The sequence below is a fragment of the Columba livia genome, chromosome Z (genome assembly GCF_036013475.1).
Source record: "Columba livia isolate bColLiv1 breed racing homer chromosome Z, bColLiv1.pat.W.v2, whole genome shotgun sequence".
In the NCBI taxonomy this organism is placed as follows: Eukaryota; Metazoa; Chordata; class Aves; order Columbiformes; family Columbidae; genus Columba; species Columba livia.
This window is the reverse complement of record NC_088642.1, coordinates 18,578,835-18,605,089: the sequence shown is the minus strand read 5'-3', so window position 1 is coordinate 18,605,089 and position 26,255 is coordinate 18,578,835. Positions and strand designations below refer to the sequence as shown.

The 26,255-nt window shown below is 39.3% G+C and overlaps 1 protein-coding gene across 15 annotated transcripts in view; it reads left to right on the top strand.

Moving 5' to 3' along the window:
• Window positions 1-277: 277 nt before the first annotated feature.
• Window positions 278-26,255, top strand: part of ERBIN (erbb2 interacting protein) — a 117,911-nt gene continuing 91,933 nt past the window's right edge. For 4 of the 15 annotated variants that reach the window (XM_065047454.1, XM_065047459.1, XM_013368164.3 and 1 more), the window contains exons 1-2: window positions 795-1,027; window positions 21,515-21,628. The gene's annotated coding sequence lies outside the window, so the exon portion shown is untranslated. Of the gene's footprint in view, window positions 472-794; window positions 1,028-1,211; window positions 1,547-21,514; window positions 21,629-26,255 lie in introns of those variants that run through there. The other 11 variants (XM_065047461.1, XM_065047460.1, XM_065047453.1 and 8 more) reach the window with 9 other exon arrangements.

Sequence of the window (26,255 nt, the reverse complement as noted above, 5' to 3'; positions counted from 1 at the left end):
CACGACGCCTCTGGCTCAGGATTGGCTGCGCCGCGGCCTCCCGCGCTCAGCCCCACACCGGTGAGAGGGGGAGGGGAGGCCAGTGGGGCCCGGCGGCGGCGCTGCCCGCCCGTCCTCTCCCCTCCCCCCGCCCGTCGCGGCCAGTGGGGGCGCGAGCGCCGCGCCTGCCCGCTCCTGGGGCGGCCGCCTCCGCCAGGCCCCGGCCCGGCTCCCGCTCCGGCTCCCGCTCCGCCCCGCCGCTGCGGTGCCTCCCCCGGCCTGGGCGGCGGTGCGCGGCGCCGGCAGCCGCAGGGGCGCGGCAGCCTCCCCCTCCCCGGGCCACCCCGTCCCTGGTCGTGTGTTCACCCCGGGGCATTCCCCTTGCCCACAGCTCCCGAGGCCGGGGAGCGGGGCGGGAGGCTGGAGCGGCGGGAGAAGGGGGAAGTGTGCGAAAGGAGGCGGGGAGACAGGGCGGCGGCGGCGGGCGGGCAGGTGAGGCGGGCGGCATCCCGCTCTCCTGCCTTTGGCGGCGGCGGCGGCGCGGCGGCGGCGGGGAGGTGCGGTGGCCGCGCTCGGGCAGAGGGGCCCCGGGTGAGGAACGGGTGGCGGAGGAGCGGGGGGCGGAGGAGCGGCGCCCAGAGCCCCGGGCAGGCAGCGCGGGCGAGGGGCGGTGGCGGGCCGGGCCGCGCTGCCGGGGCCGGCTGGGTGGCGGGGGCGCTGCGGTCTCGCTGCCGGGCGGTCGCAGCGCCGGGCGGGGCCGGCGCGGCTCGGGGCCGCCCGCGGGGCAGACCCCGGCGCCGCCGCCGGCGGGGACCGGGAGGAGCCCGGGCGCGCTGCCGCCCTGCCCCCCTGCACACGCACGTCGCACGCTCCGCTGCGCGAACGCCCCCGCCCTCGTCGAAAGCTGTTGCATCTTGCCCTCCCCGACACTCCTCTTTTCTCCTCTGCCCCCTTAACGAGAAGAAATCTCGGTCGGATTTAATATATTTCCTTGGGGTCGGAAGAAGCTCGTGCCTGCTGGATCTGGTTTAGGCGCCCGGCAGACAAGGTAAATTAAATGGAGAAGGCTTGGGGAGCAGCAGCAGCAACAGAAAAATCCTTCCTCTGCTGAAGGGGGTGGGGAAAAAGGAAGGAGTTCACGCTTCATTTTGATATCCTGTTTTTGGCCTTTATTTTTCTGCGTTTTCCGCCTAGCATAGTTTAGCTGTCCTTTGTGTTTTTCACTCTCTCGCCGAAGTGCTGTTTGTATGAACGTAGTTGCTGGTTTCATGGAGGCTGAGGAAGGAGGCTGGGGAGACCGAAAGTTTTTTAAGCTCCTCAGACACAGAAGTTTCTTTGTTCGGTCGGAGAAGGTATTGAACTGAAACTGCTCGACTCCGTGATTCTGCTGCTTCGGCTCCTTTCCTTCCAAAAAGATTGCAAACCCTGCGAATATAATTAACTTCTCGGTAAATAAGAAAGCCCTAAAGGAAGTAATATCTTTTATTTAATCGAAAGATCTTAAGGCTTGGCGGTCCATGTGTCTGCCGTTTCCTGCTTGTCTGTCACCTTGTTTTCTGGGGTACAGGTTAGTATCTGGCCGGTCTTCTGCAAGATAGCTGTTAAATTTCTTCATAAAAGTGTGTCCTTGTAGTCCTCTGTAAATGCTGTCGCAGTTTTTCCTCTCGACTGCTGCTGCTACCTCTCTTCCTCCCCTCCGCCCCCTCTCTGTCCTCAAGATGACGAGTTGGACTGCATATTTTTCAGCTTGCCTATGAAAGACGTCTGTCTTGAATTTTGATCCTTGCCCGAGTTTATCTTAAGGACGTCAATTAAAAAAAGGTAGCTAGTGGTCTGACTTCTTACAAGTATATGCAGTTGAACCTCCATGTTAATGTAGCCTTGTTTGGTTTTGGCAACCACTTTCGCCTTTATAATTTTTGAGAAGAGTCCTGTTAGAAGGACTGTTGGAGGGGAAACTAAAAGTGAAGTTTTGCTGTAAGATTTTGTACTGCTGGTGCTTGTTAAAGTTATGCCAGCTAACTTAGTTGTGTGTAGTGAAAGCAATATTGCTCACCGCAGATTCATTTCACATGCCTCAAAGAGGCAATTTTTGGTTAGTTCTTTCGTGAAGGCAAAGAATTTCTTGTATTGTGAATGTTCAAAATGGGCTAGAAGCCATATCTCTGTGCTAGCTTATTTGAATTTTTATTCCTTTTTGTTATTGTCAAAAGCAGCATGTTGGTCAGATAGGATGTCTGAGCTTAAGTCACTCCAGTGTCTGAGATGTGTTGCTATTTGGGAGGCTTGAACAAAGTAGTTTTTTATGTAGTTCTTTAACAGTATCAAGTAACATGGTGTTTGAGAAAAAAGCTATTAATCCAGCTCCACCTGTTTGATATACTGTGCAGAAAAATATTAACGTTTGACTGACCTGAAGTGGCTTCTGTGGCTGATAACGAGTAAGTTATTTGGCTCCCAGTTTATAGACTTACCTTTCCAGGCAATGGTAAGGGTTATTCTTAAGTGTCAGAAAGGGCTGAACAAAATAAATGGCAGTGAACTTCGGTTTCCTTATATGGCTGATGCTTGGCAGAAAAGCAATGAAGTCTAAATAGAGTAATGCTTTTACAAAGAGCAATCACTTTCCAAAGCAGTGTTTCAGTCCCAATAATGACTTGAGATTCTTGGGAAGGCAGGGGGTGGGTGTGGGGGAATTGTAGCAATGCATGACAAATTTAGTTGTAAACCAGTGTGTTGGTAATGGATGCAATTTTGTTTCTTTTCAGAGCTTTTGTGTTTCTCATGATGCACTTGATATTTTTCAATGCCATGCAGAATAATAGATCCTTGTAGTGGAGCCACAACTTTTTACGCTGCTGTTTCGTCACCATGGTAGCTATGGATCAAGTCCTTTTTAATGGTCAAAGTGTGAATCAGTACTGCTTACACCTAATGGGTATATCATAGAATTCCATTCATGACAGAAACATAGTTGAGGAGTTCTGAGGGAGTGAGTTCTTTCTTGAGATCAACCATCTCAACTAAAAATTAGTCTGATATTGATATTCATATTATGAATAAAATTATCTAAGTATACACATGGTAGCTCATGTTGCTTGAAATGACACTTGCATAGGCATGTGCCAATGGCTTGGGGAAACATTGTTTTGACCTGGGTATTCCTTGCTCATTAATAAAATTAAGCTCAAGTAAACATCAGGAATTTTAGGAAGGCATGCTTGCAATCAAATGGCTAGAAGTTACAGTATATGGCATACTATGGAATATGATTATCATTAGGATGATTGTCATATTAGTAAAAATATGAATAGATTTGTCTTTTGAATAAGTTGCCCAGTAGGTAATGTTTAGTATAAATGTGGCACTTTATAGGGTATACATATGTATATCACATTAGTATAGAATTGATGAGGGTGCTCCATGGAAAAAGTACTGTTGATTGAAAGTTGCATGATGTATTAAGCTGGTGCTGTAAGAAAACAGTGTTATGATTTGTCCTCAGTGGAATTTGTTCAGAGTCTGTAGTCCCAGGCATAAAGAGCCATGCTTGAAACATTAAAGCTAAGGAAAGGCTTGCACATATGTAGCATACATTAGTAGTAGGTTCTAGAAATAGAAGAGGATGGAGCAAATTCCTCAACTCCGCTTTCCTGTAGGGGTGCAATGAATCACTGGCTGTCTGCTTTGTTTTCTTGTTTTGTTTTTGTCCTTCCTGCTCCCAAGCAAAAAGGAAAATCTTCTAGGGAAAATGTTCCATACAGATCAAATGGTTGATATGTTACCTCTTCAGCAGATTCTCCCTATGGCATAACCTCATCTGCTAAAGGAAGGTCTGACATTTACTTCACATAGAGAAATGAAAAATCTAACCTTTTCCGAATGAATAACTAGTCGAGTTGACAGAAAAGCTTCTTTTATGGATAGGAAAATAGTAGACTGTATTCCTATGTGAACATGCAAATGTTGATGATGACAGTTGATATAAATAGTTAAATGTGAATTATCTGGGAAACGAGGATTTAGAAACATTGCTCTTTTACCTGGTCAACTTTTGGTTAAGTAGAACAATATGTCATACACATTGTTCACATCAGAATGAAAACATTGAAGGTAATGTGTTTAACAATTTGTATAGTAAATAGACTGAAGATAATGCTCTTCCTGCCCCATATTTGGAACATGCAATGTTTGTGGTAACCTTTTACACGGCTAGCCTAGTGTCTTTGGAACATCTGTGAAGTCCAATGCACTCTTCTGGGATGTAGGTTATGTCTTCTACAGCTTTTGAATTTTAACTGATTTTGTGAGGTTTGTGATTTGAATGCATAGGGAATATGTTTTTGTTAGTGTTGTGGGTAACCTGTGACCAGTTCTGTGGCTTCTTGCACAGCAGACTCTGGTCCACTTCTGGACCAGAAGTATTCTTTCTGGTGGGGTGTGTGCTTGTCAGAGTTTCAAATGTGGATTTCCTCCAATCCTTATTGTTCTCTTCATATCTTGGGAAGCAGCTGCAGTGTGCCACTGCAGTTTCCAGCTGTGAAGGTGGCATGCAGAGCCCACTGTATCAGCACAGATGGTGTGCTTTCTCTTGCTGAGTAGATATGGGTAAAATTAGTGTACTTTAGTAATAATTAATGGTTAAGCAATTCTATTGAGTTGGACAGGTGATAGATAGAGCAACTTGGCTGCTCTAATAACAAGATGGGCATGGGGTTTTTTTGAAGGATTTTGTCTTGTAAAAATATTACTTTATTGAAATATAACCTTCTTTTCTAATTAGGAGTACAGTGTTCATGTGTCCTGAGTAAATTTTATAAATGTTAAGGTTTGAAGGTAAGGATGCCGATTTAGGAGAAATTTATAACTCTCGTATTCTACCTGGAAATAGAAAAAGTGAATACTGCTGTGCTGGAATTGGTAGTATTTATGTTGTATAGTAATCACGTAGTATTTATGTTGTATAGTAATCACGTAGTATTTATGTTGTATAGTAATCATGTAGTATTTATGTTGTATAGTAATCACAGGATAATTCTGCTGCTGATTCTGCTTTTCTGTGTTAGTTACCAGTTCTTTTTAAGATACTTGTTTCTCTTATGCTTGTGTTTCAATCTGGGTATTCGGCTTGTTACTCTGTTTAGTTTCACCTGTTCTTCCCCTAAAGGTGATACAGAAGCATGATGTATCAACACTAAATTGCACCTTCCACCTTTAAAAATACATTGTGACTATGCATAATTGAGAAATGAAGCTAAACAGACCTCTTCATTTGGTTTACATGAAGCCAAACCAAAGTGTACTTTGTTGGGAACGTCAGCATTGAGACTGGCTTCCCTAGGGTATTTTAAGTTCAAAAGTAGTTTAGTTCTTTCTGTATCTGGAACTAATTTGAAGATACTTGATACTAAGTTATCATTACACATAAGAAGAAAGAGTGATGATTAAGCAGAGTCTGAGGACAATGTGAGTGATCTTGGCTGCTGGTGCCATCCTGGAAGCTGAAATGATGTCAGAAGCCTTTGGAGCTTCTTTCGCTTGAAGGCTCAGTCTTTTTAGATAAGATAGTATGAACTCTCCTCCCCTATTTATTCACTTCAGTAGATAATGAATGAGGTGCCCATACCCTTCTATGCTGTTTTTTGTCATGGCCAAGAAAACTTTAGGTAACAAGTCTTTTACACAAATTTGATTATGAAAGGTGGGGGAATACTTTGGCCTTTCTCTGTTCTATATCTGTCCATATAAGGCTAAACCTTAGAGTTTACCTATGATGGTAAGAACAACTTCTGTTCCTGTAAGAGCAAAGCTACCAGAAAGAAGGTGATTCCAAAATGCACGTATTTTTTTTCATAATTTTCATTTTTAAAATATCCAATATTATACATTCCTGTATATTTTGTAAATAGAACTATGGTTTCTCAAACTCATTTAATGCTTTTGTATAATGGAATTCTGAAAGCAAAAGACTATATTACATATGCAAAGTAAAACAACTGCTAAAAGCAAACAAGCTTTAAGATTCTCTTGGTTAGATGCACATTGTGGGAATAATAACTGGAAGAAACTGTAGATCAGTATCCTTAATGTGATCAGTTTGGAATTCACTGGGTGCATGAGCTCTCTTTCCAAAACAAAAGGTCTTCTAAGCACATTGAATTTTGCATGTTTATATAGTTCAATATGTACGGTGCCATGTTTCATGTCTGGTAGAACCCATCATGAAGTTGGTGGGGTGGAATGGACGGAGATACACAGATACAGTCCAAATAGTGAATGACTATTCTGGACTATCACATACTTTCAGTGGGAGCTGTTTGAGTAGAATTTCCTTTCTGGGTACAAACAGGTAGAAAAGTAAGTTACAAATAACTTGAAATGAAACAGTTATAATTTAACTCTTAATTTGGAATGGGAGGTATGTTCTTTTGAAGTGGCCAGAGCCACTCTCCTTGGTGGGGAAAGCACCAGTGTTAATAACTAAATTCCAAATATTTGAAGTTCTGTTAGTATGTTAAAGGTACCTGCAGAATGGATGGTCTTGTTGTCTGAAGTACTGTGCTTTGAGTTTTGCTGCTGCCTTTGGAGCCTCCTCATCAGTTTTCAGGTCTAGGTAGCACGAGAAGTTCCTGTAGCATCTGCATAGTGGGCTTCATCTTCCCAGACAGTTCTAGAAGAAAAGTTTCATGTACTTCCTTAGTCCTCTGTCCCCATAAGGTGGGGTCTAGCTTTAGTTTAGCTGCAGAAATTATTTCTTCAGTATTCCTTGCCCTCCTTGTCCTTGGAGTTTTTCAGTACATATCTTCCAAAACTTCCACACCTCCTGAGGAGAGGGCATAGATGTCTTGAGCTACATCAATACATCTAAACAAACATCTGAAATGCAATGCCAGATGCCTGGCAATGTCAGTCACAGGTTCAGTCATCCAGAATTACTATGAACGTCATCTTAAGTGTTTGGATAGTGGGAAGTGTTTCCAGGCTCATCTGGAAGACTTCTGGTAGGCTGCTAAGAAACTTTTTGAGAACTGCTGCTTTTTCCCTCACATGTGACTGCAGTCATCCTGGCACTGTTCTCCCTGAGGGGAGGAATGATAGTTTAGAACAGGGGTGTCAAACTCATTTTCACTGGGGGCCACATCAGCCTCACAGTTCCCTTCAAAGGGCCAAACGTAATTTTAGGACTGTATAAATATAGGAGTAGTTACATAAATGTAACTTGTTTAGAAGATGAACCCAATTGTCAGCAATTTGATCAGATTACTGCGAGTCTGCTGTCTTTACTTACAGGTAACCCTGAAGATAAGATGGAGGTTTATATTTGAAACTGGATGTCAGAGGACTCTTAAATAATGATACTAACACAGATTTTATACATGTGCGCATGTGTGTGTATATATATATATTTTTTTTCCTCTGTGGAAAAATTGTGCTTAATAATCTGTACGTGCTTATGCATGCCTGTCGTTAAAACAGACAAAAAATGCTTGGCTGCAGAAGTATTTACAAGGTTGAGGCCTGTATTTTCAGTGAACGTAAACTGAAAAGTGTGGCAATACGTATAGCAGTCTAAAAGTTTTGTGACTTATGTGCTCATGCTATGGAGTATAAAATGCAGATCTTGAATTCACTTAGTTTCCACTTTGGTGTATGAGGCAGATATACCTGAAGGAGGAGATGAACATGCAGACAGCCGTTGATGTACACTGATACCCTGCGGCTGGTACGTTTGGTTGCTGTGGCAAATTAGTTTGCGGTGACCTGGAATTTTGACTTGGTAGCTCCTTTTAGAAAAACATACTCATTTTGGGTTACTTCTGGTCAGATAATCATATGTGATGTTAACCCTGGAGCTGCGGGTCATTTAATTTCTGATGTGCTCTGTATTTTTGGGGAGGGTTGGCAGTAAAGTTTATCACTGAGGGAGAAAATTCCAAAGTTCATGTCTTTCTGATTCATAGCTATCCACCAGTCCTTATATCATTTATTTCCGTTGTGCTCTAGTGAACTTATACAGGGTGATTTGTTCTAAGTAATTAATTATTTCGTCAGTTTCCTTCTGGGAGGAATTACAGGCAAAGGGAATAGAGTGTAGAATTCTAGAAAATAATGAAAACGAGAAACCTGAAATTTTCCTTTAAGGTCACTTTTGTTGGTTCATATATGGGTATGGGGAAACTATTAAAAACAACTTAACAATTAAGTTAGGGACTCAACTCTTAAGTATGAAGAGGAGAAAAAGATGGTTAAACCTGTGCTTTTCCATCTGGTGATTTTGGCAAGCTATCTGCCTCTCATTCTGACGGGTAAGATCAGAAGTGTTGATATGGGGTAAGGGGAAACTACCAGAGCTTTACTATTTTACTCTACTATTGTTTAACTACAGTGCATCTTATTTGTGTCTTTTCTTTTAGGAGACTTTTTGTCTGAACAGTGTGTTGTAGGGGAGGGAGCTCTCTGTGGCTATTAGAAAATCCTGTTCTTCCAGTACATTATTCTTAATCGAGACATTAATGCTTTTGGTCTGGTACAAAGGATTCCATCTAAATAGATTAAAATATAAACAACACAAGTAGTAGAAAAGCAAGATAGACTTAAAATAAATTTTAATAGACTTAGATGAGAATAATTTACTGTCCTGCTTATTTTGTCTTGCTTTATTGAAGCAAAGCAGAGAAAATGCTGAGGATCATGGCATTCCTGTGTGCTCTTTGCGATGCTGCTCTTCTAGAGAAAGACAGTGGAGCACACAAACGTTTCTGTGGAAAATCTATGGGAACTGTGGGAGAGGTATTGTCAAGACTTCAAATGTCCTGTAGTCTTTAATGACATTAGTGTTACTGAATTTGTTTTGCAAGCAGCAGCCTGTGAGACCTTAAGGAGAAGATTGTGGCCCTGTCAAGGGAGCTGGTTAAAATAAAGTCTTATGAGATGGGAGATAAACATGTCTTTAACCAATACCTTTTTCTCATCCGTTTCTCATTCTACATAAACCAACTGATCAAGAAACAACAAATCATACCTTAAACTTCTAAAAAAGTTCTCACTTTCTCCCCACCTGTCCCAGATGGAGGGAGTCCCTGCCTATTTCCATGGAATTAAAATATATATTTCCTCATTTTAGATCCATAGATCACCCATAATTCCATTTGTGTTGCATCTTGACGAAGTTTTAAATTTCAGCTTCAGAAATAGCTACAGAGAAATAACTTTCACTCAAAATTGAAATGTTACTTATTTTCCCGAAACTTGTATTAACTTGGTTTTAGTATTTGAAAAGTCTGAAGTGAAGTATGCACAATTTCAACTATTTGAAATGAGAGTTAATAAATCATCTGAAATTCCTATATTGTGCTACTCAGTTCAGTTTTCTTACTCTGAGAAGATGCTGACGTTAATAGTAAATCAGCATGGCACTGTTCCACCTTTCACTTCAGTAGTGTTGAAGTGGTATCATATCTCTTTATTTGTCCTGCTAGAAAACACAGGATGTCAGAAGTTAAGTAACGTTTTAAGCTGAGTTATTATTAGATCAACTTTGAGTTCAGTTTTGAGGCTATAATTTGCACTGTGATGGGAAGGAAAAATCTTAATTCTCCTTAAACATCCTGTCAGGTGAAAAACTTGGATTAGACGTTAGATAATGAATTATTATCTATGTTGATAGCAGCACTTAAAGAGAAACAATACTTCAGCAAAATTGTTTAATTTCAAAGTAATTCTTTAATTTTTTTTTAATTGTAAAGCAGTAAGCTATCATTCTTCCCTGTCTAAAGTGGCAGAAAATGCTTTGGAAACCATTCAAGAATATACTTCTGTTAATTTTGTTACAACAGTTGCTTATCTGATCTCCAAAATGCCTCATGTAGTAAAATAAAAATAACAGCTCTTTTTTTTTTTTTCTTTAATCATCATCTGTTCACTTAGAGCAACACAACACTAAGTAAAGAGAAATGTAATTTAGTTCAAAAAGCATTCACTTAAATGCTTCATTACTGTGTTGGGAGTGAAAAGAGATTATGAGTTGGCAAAAATCAAATGCACATTGTGAGAGCGAAGCTGAGTAAATAGAGGACAAGAATAAGGGTGCTTAACCAAATGGGAGATGTGAGGAGTTTTGTAGTTAGGACCACAGTTAGTCCAAAGAGGAGTAACTATGGTGCATCACAATTGTGAGCAACTAATTGGAGTGGATCAGGATTTATGTATCAGTTGTAAAGTGAATATAGAAGAAAAAAAATGGACAGAAGTACAGCTCAGGGATTCCTTTATTTGCCCAGGACAGTAACTCTTAAAACTGCTGAAAATAACATTGAGCTAATATGTGTCATAATTATTGTATAAACTAGAGGGAGAAGATGCTTAGAATTGGGAAAATACTTGGGGTTTTCAAACTTTTGTCCTTTATAGAAATAGTGGCTACTCCTTATCATAGCAGTGAAAAAGGTATGTTAAAGTAAAATTCTTTTTAAAGCTGCATTGTAAATAAAAGCTTTTTGGTTTTAGTACTGCATTTTATACTAAGCAAATGTAAAGGCAAAAAACAAAACCAAACTGGCACTTATTGGGGTGGCTGACATTTACAAGAGAGAGACAGAAGTGTTCTTTAAGGGGTGAGTATTCTAAAGTAAAATGGAAGCCCAATTGTATATGGTATTTCTTTAAGTAGTGACTTTCTTTAAGGCACTGCATAGTATTTTAAATGTCAGGACACTTCTTTATGTGTGTTTTTGGCAAGATATATTTTTTTTAAATCTGACAGTCCCAAAATAGGGAATACTCATACATACACATACTCATGTGCAGTCCTTTTAAACTCTGGTCTGTGAATGTGTTTCCACTTGTGTTCCTGTCACCACAGGCCGAAGTGTGTAACCTGTTTAGGTCCTCATCAGTTTATCCATCTTATTAGGTAGAGGGTTTTGAGTGTGGTGTTTCACCTCTGCTTGTATGCACAACCTCTGCTTGCTTTGTACCTGAAAGTCTCATATTGTTTTGGGCCTCCTGTATTCTTCTGACCTCTGATCCATCCCAGTTTTAACTAGGAATTCTGGCAATTACTTTTTCTGGGGGGAGTGCATGTAAAGCAGGGCATCAGGGGCTGTTTTGTTTTAATATATGAACCACACAATTTAGAAAGCAAAATTAAGTAACCATGAATCTCGGATAAGAAATAGGTTGTGTTTGGTTTTGGTTTTGTTTGTTGTTGTTTTTTTCTTCCCTTTCTGCATTTATTTGTGCTGAACTGTTGCATGTTACATATTGCCTGAATTTGTCTGCAGGCAATTAGATGGAAAGTCTGTTTAACAGACAAGAATTTTCTCATATGTTAAAATACTGTGTATTTGCAGCAGTGCAGCTTGTTTAAAAACCTCTGGTATCTGCTGCAGATGGCTGCATAGTCTAAGGAGTGGCTTCCTGGCTGCATTGTACATGAAGTGCCAAACACGATGAGAGCAGTTTTGTTCTGGAATGCCAAAATACATTGAATCTGTTCAGGAAGCAACATATGTCAAATGAATAAAAATATCACACTCATGAGAAACAGAATGTGGTAGTTGTTTTTCAAATCTGGTTTCTTTCCTAATTTAAGGGGTTAAAAAGGACTTCTTTGTTGAGGGTAGTATTAAATACTCATTGCTGACTTACACGTTCAGCATTTTCACTACCATTTTTGCTTTTGATATCACATGCCACAGATGGAAATTAAAAGAAGGAGGTTATCAATAGAGGTGCTGTATAGGAAAAAGTGTACGTTTTGCTTCTTGGATATCTAGGCCTGTGCACAGTCTACAGGTTTGGGGTGGGTTTTGGGGTGCATTTTGGGGTGCTTATTGGGCTGGTTTTTGTGGTGTTTTTTGGCTGGTTGGTTTTGGTGTGGTGTTTGTTTGTTGGGTTGTGGGGGTTTTTTTTGTTTGTGGTTTTTGTTTGTTTTGTTTTGTTTTGGGGGGGTGTTTTTTTTTTTAGACTGTACCTTATGTTTTTCTTTACATCCCTAGGAGAGTTGTATGTAATTGCTTGATACTGTAGGTAGAAAACTGGGGTTGATGCAAATAAAAATCAGCAGTGAAAGATGTTACTTCTGCCCAAACTTTAATTCCAACAGGTTCTTGAGACAGAAAGTGGGAACATTTACGAGTAATAGCTTCAAATATTGCAGGATTTAATGATGATACAGAAACAAGCCCGGGGCAGAGCTTGTTTTGTTACATATTCCTTCCTTGTTTGCAAAGGAGGTGGTAGTCCCTTTGATTCCTTCTAGTTAGAAGGCAAAGATACTAAAAATTGCATTGACAGAAAACCCTCATATCTCTCTAGAAGCTGTAATTCTGTCTTATTAGTTTCTAACTATTGTTTTGCATAGATTTTTCTTATCTGAAATAATTTGAAGTCTTGATTTTTCTCTCAAACCCACAGGAATTAAGTATGGATCTTCAAAGCAGTTTTACTTGTCCTTTCTGAATGTTGTTTTTCTCTTGTTTGTTTTGCTCTTTCATCACTATGTTAAGCCATGCAGTTAAAAATTTACTTCAGTGATTCATCTTACGTAAGGTCCTTAGTGTTCTGTCTTGTGTAAGAAGTGATAGGACCCTGAAAGAGGGGAAGAAGTGAGGGCAAGTGTGTTTTTTTTTTTCCTAGCTGTAGAAGGCATGGATTTATTTAAATAAAATATTTCATTAAAAAAGTAGGTTCAAATTGAGCCTGGCTGTAGCAGAGGCTGTAATTATCAGCATTTCTATGCTTTTTTTTCTGTGATACTAGGAGCTCAGATGTGAAGTAGAGTGGAATCTTGATGTCTTCCTGTCTCCCAGACTGAAAGAGTAGATGCTGATGTTTCTTTTTCTGTTTTAAATTCTACCCTGCCTGCTCCCTGAAATTTTTAGCTGTCCCTTGGCGATGATACCACCGACTAAGGACGTGATCATCTCCTGAGAGATGAGGCATATGATCCAAAACAACTTCTGGAGTTGCTTGTTTGTGTCTAGGTCCACATCAGCTGGGTTCTTGTGTGCTTTTGTGTTTGTTCTGGCAGTCCACCTGCCTTCCCTGATGCTGATGTGTGTTAGTTTGTCTGGTCTCAGCCTTCTTTGGGATAGCTATGGGAGAATCTTGGGAAAGCATGTTCAGGTGCACAGCAGCTGTCCTCCTTCTCAGCCTTTATTCTTCTGTGGAGTGTGGTGTCTGTCTTCATTCTAGTTGTCAAATTTTGTGTTCCATGAATGAATAGCAGTCCTGCTAGCTGAAGGGGGGCCTGACCTGCTCAAGCACAATTCATTCCGATGTCTCTACTCATCCCCTAGATATCAGTGACTACAGCTCTGTTCTTTAGCTATTGAATTGTAGGAAGTACCAGAAATAGTAGTACAAAAAATGCACTATCAGGTCTATGTTTTCCTTTTGTGTTTCTGAAACGTACTTCCAGTGCACCGTGGCAAGTTCCTATGGGTGTTTACCTCCTCCCTCCACCTTAGAGATATCTGTTATTTTTCTGCAGTCTGGCCTGGTTTGTTGACATTTTCAGTGTGAAATATCAAGTTCAAACTCATTCCCAGTTCAGTCTTTGTCATCACTAGTAACAAGAATTAATTTTCAAATGAACTTGGAAATTAGTTCGCACATCTGTGTTCAGGTTGGACTTGCTACTATCATAGTGTTAATGTAGTTCCACAAAACCTGATCTTAATAAAAGGTTGTTTTTTTCTTTTCAGGACTTCTAAATGGTGGCAGTTATGCAACAGTTATAATATGTTGTATTTTCTCACAGTTTGACTTACTTAGACTCTCATCAAAGCCCTTGCTATTTCAGATTTTAATAGACAAGTGAGATTGTGGAGTCTGCTGATTTTTTTTTTCCTCTTCGGAGTTCATTCCAAATTTTTTCCTAACACCTTTCTGTGCAGTTAATAGCATTGTAGAACCAACTTATTGGATTTACCCAGTATCTCTTTTGTTACCTCTTCATTAAACCCTTGTCTTGATATTTTGTTAAGGTATTTTGCAACTTAATTCTAATCTGTGTAATTTTAATTAACTGTGACATAAACTGATGTGACTTTTGAAAGTATATCAGCTGCTATGCTTTGTTTCATTGTTTCCCGTGGTTTCTTCCTGGATGTGTCCCTTCTGCAGCTTTCCAAGACACTGGTAATGTTGACTTGGGAGCAGGCCAGAAGGCAGCATCATGGGAGACTGAAAAAAAAAACCCAACGAGGTGGGGGAAGGCAAAAAAAAGCATTGTGGAGGGTTTAGATTGCGAGGTGACAATAAAACCCTGGCAGATGTATTGTTAACTTCCTCTCCCCACCCGTCTTCCCTCTTTTGCCCCTCTATCTCCCCCCTTCCCACTCAGGACAGGCGATTGGGAGGGAAAGAAGGACAGAGAGAAGAGAGTTGGAAAAATTAACAATGTTTTACTAATGCTACTAATAAGAATAGAGAAAATAATACAAAGGATACAAAACCAATCTTGAAAGTCTCAGCAGCTGCAGAGCCAGCACCCGAAGTCCTGGACTGGACTCTGCAGCCAGCCGGAGCTGGATTCAGTCTCTCACTGGGCCTCAGTTCGCAGGGACGACTTGCAAGGTCCTCTCCTAATGTCGACCATAAGGAAAAGGGGAAAAAAAAGGAAAAAAGGGAAGAAAAGGCACGAGATCCTCGTGATCTCCCACTTTTATATGAAGTATTCACACGAATGAATTGTTACACACAGTTGGTCAGTTTCTTGTTTCTTGTTGCCCCTCTCCGAGATGTCCTTCCATGCTTATCAATAACTTCGCATTCCATTACTATGTTTACCAAAACATGTATCTGGTTCTTCAGGAAAATGCAGCTAATATGAAAGCTTTAGCTGACAGGAAAATTGACTAAAAGAGAAACTTGTTTTTTTAATGAAACCAGGACAGGCATCCACTATTTCCATTTCTTCCTATCAGGACTTACTGTTAGATGTGTTTTTCAGGTGTGTCGTGTGGGTGGTTTTTAGTTAATAAATTAGTAGGACGGGCAGCAGAAGAGGATTTGAATAAGAAGGTTGTATGCATTGCAGAGAGACTGGATTCATCCATACAAATGATTATACTTGCTTTATGTGCAAACACCTAATGGTTAACAGGAACTGTCTTATTGTATGGACTTCATATGGGAGAAATAATCCTTAAGGCGGGAAGGAGGGTGCATCCTGCTCTAAGTAGTGGGCATCCTCTATTATGAAGTGGCAGCTTCTGATAGTATAGGAAGTTTGAGGTACACATTTTGAATCTTCGGTTACTTTTTAAGAGCACTGTGACAAAGAAAAATTCATGTAGATCAGCGGCCCAGTTGTGTATCTCAGGTCTGATTTTTTTTTTTTTTTTTTTTTTCTTTTTACAAATCTATTCAGTATTCAGGTTTTGAATTACAGGTTGATATTGAGTATATTTCTGATTGTTTTTTTTTTTTTTTAAACCTTAGTATTGCAATTAGCCCCACTGAACCACTTAAATTCTTCATCATGAGTACTTCTTGACAAGGCTTCTTCATGTACTGGTGATTTTGGAATTAAAGAGGGTTGGTTTTTTTTTTTTTTTTTGGTTAAAAGAAAGCGTAAATGCATATTTAACTTAACCATGTTGAGGGTGCTGATCAGTTTTGCGTACTTTAGTCCCATTCCCTCAAGCCTTTTATAAATGTTAAGCCTTGCTTTGTAGTCAAGTAATTGACTTTTAGTTGCAAAAACATGCATAGCACTTGCTGAGCAAGCTGTCTTCCAGTTAAGAAGACCACATCCTGTAAATGTTTCTTTCAGTTTTGAACTCAGAATGTAGAACACAAACTGCTGACACAGTCGCTTCTCGGACCGTAACTATTTACTGACCTGAGTGTCTTAGCTTCTTCTTGGTTGCCTGGAGATGTTTGGCATGGTTCATATTCTTAAAAATTATTTCCCCCTGTCCCCTCTCCAAACTTCCTGTCTTCACTGGTTGATTTTTTTCAGAAAATAACCCACCAAAACTATGAAACCAAGGCAGGTTAAATTATGAAGTGTGACCCCCATGAATGAATTTTTCTACTGGAATATGCTGTTGTGAGCATTAAAATATACTTGCATATTAGTTTTGATACATCTTTTTGGTGCTAAGAGAAAAAAAAAAATCAATAATAATGAAGTTATCACTTTTACATTTAAAGGAGTCTTAATTTAGAAAGGCCGTGACTGAACGTATCATCTTAAATTCTGCTGCATCTCCTTCGACAGTAGGCAGTTACACTCCCTCTTGATATTGAAGTTCAGTGAGTTGACAAGCAAGCTAATGTAAGTAGAAAAAAATTCCCCCCGTTAGCTTGCAAGGTTAAGCATTTTGGGTCATTTACTGGTTGGACTCTTGATGTGGTTATGCAAACTGTAGATTTAATAAAAGGCAGGTGTGAGGGGAAAGCAGGGCTTGCTCTTTCTTTAACAGTCCCTAGTCTGAATTAAGCGCAATGGGGATTGACTTGCCTTTTGAGTTCTAGTTGCTGGTTTGGAATAGTCTTTTGCTTGTTCACAGTAAATGTTGCCCTCTTCCTCATCAATGACTCTATCCTCAGTAATCCTTCCGTAAGAGTCACAAGTGCAGATGAAAGCTGGGAATTTCATGCTTGTCTGTAAAATAGTTTGCAATTGCTGCAGGGGTGGGCAATAACTAACTTCAGTAAGAACTGGAACCGGAAAAGGAGAAGAATCATTGAAGCTTTTTTTTTTTTTTTTCTTGAAAGATACCTTTCGAAGTCCTTGCTGTTGAGACTTTTGTGTTTTGTCTTGAGACTTTTCTTCAGTTCCTAGGGATTTCTGGTGGCTTTATATTTTTAACTGTCTGAAGGAGTCTCTTGGTTGAAATGTATAGGTCAACAGTATTTGAATGTAGGATGCTCTGCTTTCAAATTAGATCCTGAGGCTAGTGTGAATGGAGAACTGACAGGTGACGGACAGTCAGTATGATTAGTAAACAAATTTATATCTTATGTATTATCAGTGGTACACTGATGCAACTATAAATGTCTGTCACTGATAATGTGGGGTGCCATTACTATATTTTACTGTTTCCTCTCAGAAGGGCAATGTAGAACCCCCTTCATTCATGGAAGGATTAAAGGTACGACGTAATTAGGAGATGAGGGGTGGAAAAACAGAAGACATTTAGCTTCATCATTCTAAAAACTGGGAAAAGTGCTGCCTGAGTGTGAAAGGTGCCATGGGGCCATGTGTGCCATAGCAGTCACACTTGTCTGTCCTGTGCTCATGAATTGCAGGTGACAAAGCTTCTGATCTGTCATAAACGCTGGTCAGCAAAAGTTCATGGAAGATAGCTGTATAGACTTTTTACATTTATTTATTCTGCTGTGTGATTAGAATACAAGTTGGACACTACTTTTTAGGTATATGTGTATATTTTTATAGATCTTGAAATAAGAGAGGGTATGGATATTTTAAGATCCCTTAATTTTAAGATCCAAAATAGAAATGACTCTGCCTCTGCGAAGATCACAAATTTTCTGGTCTCAGTGTTGATAATTGGATGTGAATGGTGAGTCCTGCATGCTGAAATTTTAGCCAGTGGTGAAGCTGAGTTTAGTGAGATTAAAAGACGTTGCTGAGGAGGCTTCCCTTGCTCCCCTTGAGTCACTGTCTGGAGAAGAATCTAGGATTCAATGTCAACTTTGTGTTTAGGTTGTGTGAAAACCAGTTCAGCTACTCAGTGCCAAGTACCTAAGCTCACAAACTACCTGCAAGTTGATGCCCTCTCCTGTCAGTCACCTAGCTTCCAGCAAACTGAATTCCTGTATAACCAATCTATGTATTCACACTTGAAAAATAGTAGTCAAATATGTTTAAGCACTTTTCTCTGTTTTTGTTTGTTTCTTTCTTTTTTTCATTTTTGTTTGTGTTTTGTTTGTTTGTTTTGTTTTAAAGAGTGGAATAAATATGTATCAAAACAACTTATTATAATATAGGCCAATTAATCTGGGTGTGTTATCTGTAATTATATGCCTCCTCTGATTGTCCCACTTAATGGAAAAAATCAGATGGTGAACTATTTATTAGCTTTCAGAAAGGAATTGTGGACAACATTTGTTATGTTCGTTCTGTTCATACCCAATTGCATTAGTTTAGCTGCTATATTAGAAGGCTCGTATGTGGACTCTTAGTAGCTGTGTTCATGTATTCCGAAGTTCGTACTTTTCTCTTTTCCCTTATTTCGGACTGTGGATTCAGCTAAATTATGCTTAAAAGAAATCTAAATAGCCCTTTTTATTTCATCATGGTAGATGAGGTCAATGAAAAGAGAAGAATCATGTAGTAGTAATTGAATTTTTGTCTCTTCTTCATGAAAACAAAATGTAAGACTTTATACGCAGGTCTACTGCTCAGTAGAACTGACTAACAAGTATCTCAAATAGTCTTTTTGACCCTATTAAATTTTGATTAGTGGCATATTCCAAATCAATGTTGCTGCTTTAAATGACTGCTTTTATTGCTCACAGCTATCAGCAATTGCACCTATATTGCTAAGATAGTAGTGTGATGACGCTTCTTGGCTTTCTGTGGAATTTATAATGAAATGGGAGTAGTGTCCATTACAATGTTCTACCTGGCATCTTCCTCCGGTATGTGTACTCAAAGCGATAGATGGACTTGGCTTATAATGTAATATTGCTACTGATTTAAGCATGGGCTCTAGGATTTGTTTTTTCGAAGTCTAAAGTACTTGATAGCAATACTAATCCAACCTTATTTTTTACAATAATTAAACAAAACTTCATACGACTAGGCAGACCCTGATTGTTCATATTATAGAGCTATTGAAAAAATGAACAACTGTAACAGAGGACCAGAAATGGAGTACAGTGAAATTGTTTTGTTCTGGTTTTTAATTAGTAACTTTTTGAAATGCAGCATGGTTTTCACAAGTGTGGTAGCGGGGTAAAATCCAAGCTGATTGTCCTCATGCTTGACTTTCCAGCCACAAAAATACTTCTTCTCTGTCAGATGTCTGCAAGGGGTGATTTTGTGCATTCAACAGCACAGATGTATCTAGGTCTGAAAAGTCTGGTTGTTCATAACTCTTCTGGAATCAGTTTATAACTTAAATGTAATGTGGGTGCTTTTTCATACAGTGGCCTGCCCCATCAGTGCTCTGAGTTGGAATTGGTTATTGGTGTTAATTAGGCAGCATATGTTTTAATTAAAAAATAGGAGTGTGTGATAATGAAAAAGCTAGGAGTAAGCTGTAGTCTCAGCTCTCCTTAATTACTAAATTATCATGTTGTGGGAAAACTTGAATTGGAGGAAGAAGTGCCAGAGCAAGAAATCTTAATTCTAAAGGTATGCAAAATTTTCCTAGTTCTCCCCAACTCTTAACTTTTGGGATGTAGCTTAACATTGAGCACTCATAGCATGTATACCAGGGTAATCAATTTCTTTATTGAAGGAAAAAGAATTATTCAATGTCTGACTTAATAACAAGAAGATGCTTAATGGTCACAGGAGATGTATTGCAGTTGCCCATGGAGTTAAACTGATGCATGTCTCTCGAGCTTCTGTAACAACATATTATTTGTTAGTGAGGGGAGAGGATGAAGGATGGAGGAGTGTTCCAATCCTCTTTTGCAGTCTTAGATAATATTTTTATGTGATGATCTGTGCAAATGTCCATTGAATATGTAGCTCTACAGTTACTGTATCCTTTTTTTGCTACCTGATGTATAGTGGAAGGTATCGCAGAATTTGAGACTTGCTAGAGTTAGTCACAAACTCACGACACGTAATCTGGAGCATGTTCCACAGTCCTCTGTCTAGCTGTAATGATGCCACTAAAAGCTCAAATTGAACTGAAAGATTAACCTGCTGTGGAAGACTGGAAGGCAAGGGAGAGGGAAGTTATTCAGCTCTTATTAATTAAGAGCCAAGAAAGCTGTTTCAGCCTTTACATCACAGAGCAGCAGTTCCTAAATGGGGTGTGTATGAAGGGAGTTGCTGGCCAGTTATGAACTTGATTTAATACAATACTTACCTTAGCATTTTCAGTCATGCAAAAATTTTGACTATAGGTGGGAAAGTGGTACAAGTGGTAGGAAAATTTCAGAAGGAAAGTTCCAGAGCCACTTTTTTTTTTTTTCCAAATTCCTGAGCAAGACAGGAAATCAGCAGTACAGTCATTGACCCTGGCTTCCTTCAGAGTTTGTAGCTGTGCTGGCCATGTCACTGTGGAAAGCTGATATTATACCAGCAGTGTTTTGGAAAAGGTAGTTGAGACCTGTTAAACAATCATGTTGGTTTGAAGGTTTTAGAGTTTGCTAAATCTCACAGAGTGCTCTAGAAGTGGCAGAAACAGTTACTTTAATGGTTATTCTGTTGTTCTTCTTTGTCTTAGAAACTTTAGGAGTCAGGAAATTTAGTTTTGTGTCTGTATATTGAATGCTTTATGAAAAGAGTAGGCTAATCAAGATATGATCTCCTGAAGAATCTCTTACTTTCAGGAAAGATTCCAGTTGTCAGCTTAGATGTTATATGTTATACCTAGATGTTATTAAATATCTGTATTTTTTCTGTGTTGGATGTGTTTACTGTTTTAAAATCAGATGACAAAACCATCTTTTTGTAACTGATTGTATTTTCTTTCTTCCATATTTTGGCACCTTATTTGAACTGGCCCCAACCAATGCCATCAAGATGAGGCTGTGGGTGTGTTCAATATACATCTTAAACTCATGGCATTACTCCGGCCTACTAGGCAGGACCACATCATAAAACTTTTATCCTCAACTTATAGAGTATATGGCAGTACTCTGCAAAAGCTCACCAGGCAGAGTATGCTTCTCAGAAATAGATCCAACTACTTGTAAGCAACTGTCTCTACTCTTGCCAATTGCTGTGGCTGCAGACTTTCAATAAAACCTCATGTTAAGCTAAATGAAAGGCAGCTGGCAGGTCCAATTAAAATAATTGCAGCTTTTTTAAAGCCTTGCCTGTTGCAGGGAGTTTTATTTCCCCATGAGGGCTGTGGGAGTATTTGTGGCAGTGTGGGTGGTATAGATTCTCTTTCAGGGAATGTGCTTCAGACTCACCAGAGCAGCAGTGCTTTAAGAAGTCATCCAGTTGAAGTGCCTCACAGAGCTTCTTGTTGGTTTAGGTTACATTTTGTTAACCTGACATTTGCATTAAAAGTCCATTCATGCAAGTAACAGAAAGGGAGCTGTTTTGAACTCAGGCTTGCTAGCAATGCATATGTTTTGGTTTTGGCTGGTGTAGAAAGAGGAGATGTTTATCGGTTCTACCTTTTTTGTGTTTTGGTACACTGCTTTGTCTGTTTGCTTTGCTTTGAGATTTGGCAGAGGACAAAAATGAGTAATTGTAGAATGGTGGTTGTGGTGCTAAGTTACATATTACCACTTGTGTGTCTTCCATGTTTAATTCTGGTGTAAAACAAAGCTAATGTGTGGGTTTGAAATGCTTTTAGTTTTTGTGCGAGGATGCTTATATCTGTCATCTTGAAAACACTTCTTGATTCTCTTTCAGATCCATGTGGATGGTTTAATAAACTCTGTTCTGTGTCCTGGTGATTCTGTGGTCCAAGTTCAGAAACTGATTCAGGCTGCTGTGGTGTGAATTGGCAGTGGTGGAGTGATTCGGGTAGGTGGCTGTCCAGATGTGTTGAAGAACATACGGGGAAAAGTTTTGGGTGCACTTACTGTTTCAGTTACTCTATAATGTACTTATAATGTCTCCTCTCACCCTCATATCTAAGAATGACAAACTTCTGTTTGAACTGCTGAATTTGTATTAGAGTAGCTTGTAGGGAAGATGTGTAAGAACTGTGAATTGTGGTTGCTTTCTGAGAAGAAGTGCTAGGAACATTCACTGCGGTGGCACAGTCTGTCGCATTTGAGTCACAGAACATGGTCTGTGTGTCTGCAGTTTTAACATGTTGAAATGACTCTGTGTGAGCGCTTGTGTGTAGGCAATCTGTCTTTCATTGCCTTTGCTATAATTTTCTGCATTATTTATTTACTTCAAATGCTACATACTGCAAGACAGTCACCTCTTTTACGGTAAGGTATTCAGGTAGCTCTCTGCCAAAAAGAAAAACAATTTCAAACAGGTACTTCTGCCCTGGGTAAGCTAACTTAAATGCTATAATCCTGTCTATAGAAAGGTTAACATGATTGAGGTGTGTTTTGTTTTGTTTGTTTTTTCAGTTGCTAGCATGTACTGTTTTGATTCTGTATACGTGTTACATTGTTAGTGGTGTGTTTGGGGGAGGTTGAGACTGAAGGGTTGTTTTGTTTGTTTAAACTTGCCTGTAATCCCATCATTCATACTGTCCCACCATAGGAACAGTATAACCAGAATGATGTGGTGGCTTTTCTTATTAAATGTGTGCCTAACTGAAGTGCCAAGGAAGTCTTTAGTAGATCACAGCATGTTCTGATCTTATATACTGGAGTAGGATCTCCAGTAGGATTAGCTTGATCTTAATATACTGTCTTAGTCCTAATTAGGACCACTGAGCATTTTTCACTCTGCTCTCTCCATCTCTCGCTCTGATTCCAGAATCTAGGTAGAGTACACTGACAAATATGTGTAACTATCCACAGATAATGTTTGACTTTTGAGAGGGGAAATATTTTAATAGCAAAAATACTGTTTTGAATCCTTAATAGTATTGTAGTAATTATGTATTTGGAAATACAAGTGCTTTATGAGGTTTAAATTAGGAAATATTATGAGAAGATAGTATAAGTGTTGGAACTTTTTCTTGAAAATGGGTTTGTGGGAAAGGGGAGTGTGTTTTTATAAAAAAAGGTTACTAAAGATGAAGGGCAAAAATATTTATTTTAAGGAGCAGATTTTATCTTTATGAGGGGAAAATACTAATTGTATTCATTAGAAATACTAGATATTCTGTGTCAGGCCCGCAGAATTATTATTTCTGTAGGTCCTTGGTAACAGAGAATTTGATAAAGTGCCATTTTTCTTAATTAAACTTTCGAGGTTTCTTTCACAGTTCTCTGACTAGTGGGTGATACTGTAAAGAAACCATCACAAAAGCGAAGCGATTTTATTTATATCATGTGGATAGGCTCAGACTTTTAGTAGACTATAACTGTCCTACTAACTGCCAGGCTAACAATAACAAAATAGGGAATTTAGGCAACAGTGCACAGCTTGTATTTAGAAAGCGTCCTTTCCTTTTTTATGCTGTTCATATTGTTCAGTAACATTCCCTAATATGTATAAGAGAGTGGACTGATACATGTTTGAATATCAAGAATAATTTTATGTTGAATTAGAATCTTGTTTTATAATCCTAGTTTCTTTATGAATCTGCTTGTTTTCATATTGAAATGCTTATTAAGTCTTACTGAGATAATTCAAATGCACTGGTTAATCTAGAGGGTTCTCTTTGTTGCTTTGCAGCAGTTTGCTCTTGTTTTATGTCTAGTCCCTTTTTCACTCTTGTTGTTTCATTGACAGTCTTGATTAATGAGCCTTTATTAGGGGATGAAAATCTCTACTAGTTAAAAGGGACGTTATTGGGAAGTGAATGCTGGCTTTGCAATAGGCTTGTGGCTGCAGGCAGATCTTGAATAGATGAATTGTGAAGCATGTTGTGATTAAGTATTTACTGTAGCTATCACTGGAGACCTAGTAAGTGTTTCTGAAGTTTTGTGATCCTTGTGAGCAGAGGCTTCTTAGTGCCAGTTGAGTGTGTGTTCTCCAGCTTCTCAAAGTTTTGTAAGGAATAGATTTCTGGAAAAGGTGCCATAATTTCTCAAACTGCTAAATCCAGAGTGATCACACTGCTAAATGCTTCGGGCAAACAGGAAGGTAAAATATCAATGTGTGTTTACAGGTACTGAAATACATGGTGAACATACAGACCATAAATGAGTTCTTACTTGTGTATAGCTAAAATAGATAAAAGAAACTTAAGACCAAACATTAAACAGTAAAATTTGTCAGATTTTTTTCTTTTTGTAATCCATACTCTGCCTAATAGGTGAATTTGATGTGTTCCAGAAATCTTCAATTGTACAGAGTGTTGCAACTACTTTTGCAATTGACTGATACTGTATATTGGGTGTTCTGACTACGTTTTATTTAAGAATGCAGTTTTGAAGCTGTGTGTCATTACAGTCAGTTAAGGAAAATCCTGTTTAGTTGTCTTGCCATCAACACTTCCACATGAATAAAGAAAAAAACATTGGTTAAAGAGTGGCCACTGTATCCTATTGCTTCAGTATTCTTGTGGCTTCTTTATTTCAATAGGTTTTGGACATGTTCCAAGATTCTTACATAAGCTCTGGTTTGCATATTTACTCCGTGAACCCCCTTGATTTACTGAATCATTCTCCATGTAGCAATAAATGCTGGCCCAAATCTCCTGCTTCCTAGTTCTGGTGACAAGTTCTGGCATGAAGTCCCTGCTCAAACTTATCTCAGGTGGTTAAGCTATGACAGTTAATCCAGTCAGCACAAGATGTGCTTTATGTTGGCAATGCACTTGGGAACCCATTGTTCTGTCAGCCTGGTGTTCCCTGTAGTGCAGCAGAGTTATGGTCCAAGCTGTCTTGATAGGTGAAATGATTCTCAGCCCAAATGCATTTCAACATTAAAATGTTTTAGACTGCTTTTCTGAGTGTTATTTTAGTTTAAGGACTTACAAAGGATTGTAGTTAGTTTGTCACTTAAAATGTGTGCACTGCTAACAGAGTCTGTCTAAAACAAGATTAGGTTGTCAGAGGATTGGCTTGTGTGATAAGCTTCCTGGTTGTCACATGGCCAGAATTGGATTTTCTAAGGAAAACAGTGTTCATCATGACTGCAACTGGATAAATTTGTTTAATTCTGTGCAAAGGCTAGGTATTGTTAAACTCCCCCATGCATTGTATAAGCAGTTCTTGGATCCTTTTTGTCGTCAACTAGCAGATGAAAAACTTATACGGCTCTATAAACCTGCGTAGTGGTTTTAGGGGAAAAGTTTGCAGAGAATACTTCTAACTTATTTAAATAACATGGTGCATTCTGGCTTCCTCTTCCTCTTCCCCACTCCTTTTCAGCTACATTGTTCAGTGGAGATAGAATTAAGTGCTGACTAATTTATGCAAGTAAACTTCCTTTTGAGAGTTGCCTTTGGAGGTCTTGGCCAATGCAGTTTGCTGGTTCAGGAATGCCTGTGCCTATTTCAACAGTTAAGAAATGGCTTCTGTGTCACTCACAGGCCTCATTGACTATTTAATCTTTTTCTTAATTTTTTTTTCCCTTTTTTTTTTTTTGTAATTGTATCCATTATAATATGAAAGTATATTTTCCTGCTAATGAGAAATGACAAGACAGAAATGCCTAGTAAAATGCTTTGCTTCCACTAATGTCATGAGCAACGGAGGGAAGCTGTAATGGATGTGCCAAGGTTTGTTTTTCAGCTAAAATACTTTATTTTATATGGAGTACAAATTGTACAAGTTTACTAGTTGCACAAGTTTATATGAAGGACAGATTTCTTCCAGTACTGGCGGATCACGTAACAGTGGTGTAGAGAGCTGCATGGACTGATGAATTATAGAACTCCACATCAGTATGAGAAATACTGACTGTCACTAAACAAGAGCAGGGAATGGAGCAGGCTGGTTTGTGGATAAAGCCAGTCTGCAGCAAGATCAGACCAAAGAAGCAAGAGGAATGAATTGCTTCTGATTTGTAGGGAAGGGATAGTATGGGGAAAGTGCTCTGTATTTAGGAATATCCAATCACTGTCAAGTTCTTGTCCTGCAGTTTCATGTCTTTAAAGATCTTTAGCCAATGAAGGCAGACAAATTCTCGTTCTGAGGCAATTTACACCAAGGTAATTGGAAGACAGTAATGTATAAATGGACAAAAGGCAGACATTGTTTCTGGAGGTCCAGGTGGTCTTCTGACATTTCTCCTGCTGGTGAGCCAATGAGCAATAAGGCAGATGATGATGGAAGTGAGCTAGTTGACTAGGTAAGTGTTGCAAAAAAGATGGATTTTCCTAGTATGAAAGCAGTAGCTTGGGTTTAGGACAAAAAGAGGTGACGGATTTTTCTTTTCAGAGTAACTTGAAGTGAACATCAGTTACAGAGGAGCGGCAGATAGAATAGCAAATAAAACATGCAGAAAGAAAAAAACAAACTTTATTGTAATACAAAATCAAGATAGTGGAAGTACAGCTCATCAAGGAGTGATGATTAATTTTAAGAATATTTATAAAGAAAGGAGTGTTAGGTACTCAGTTTGG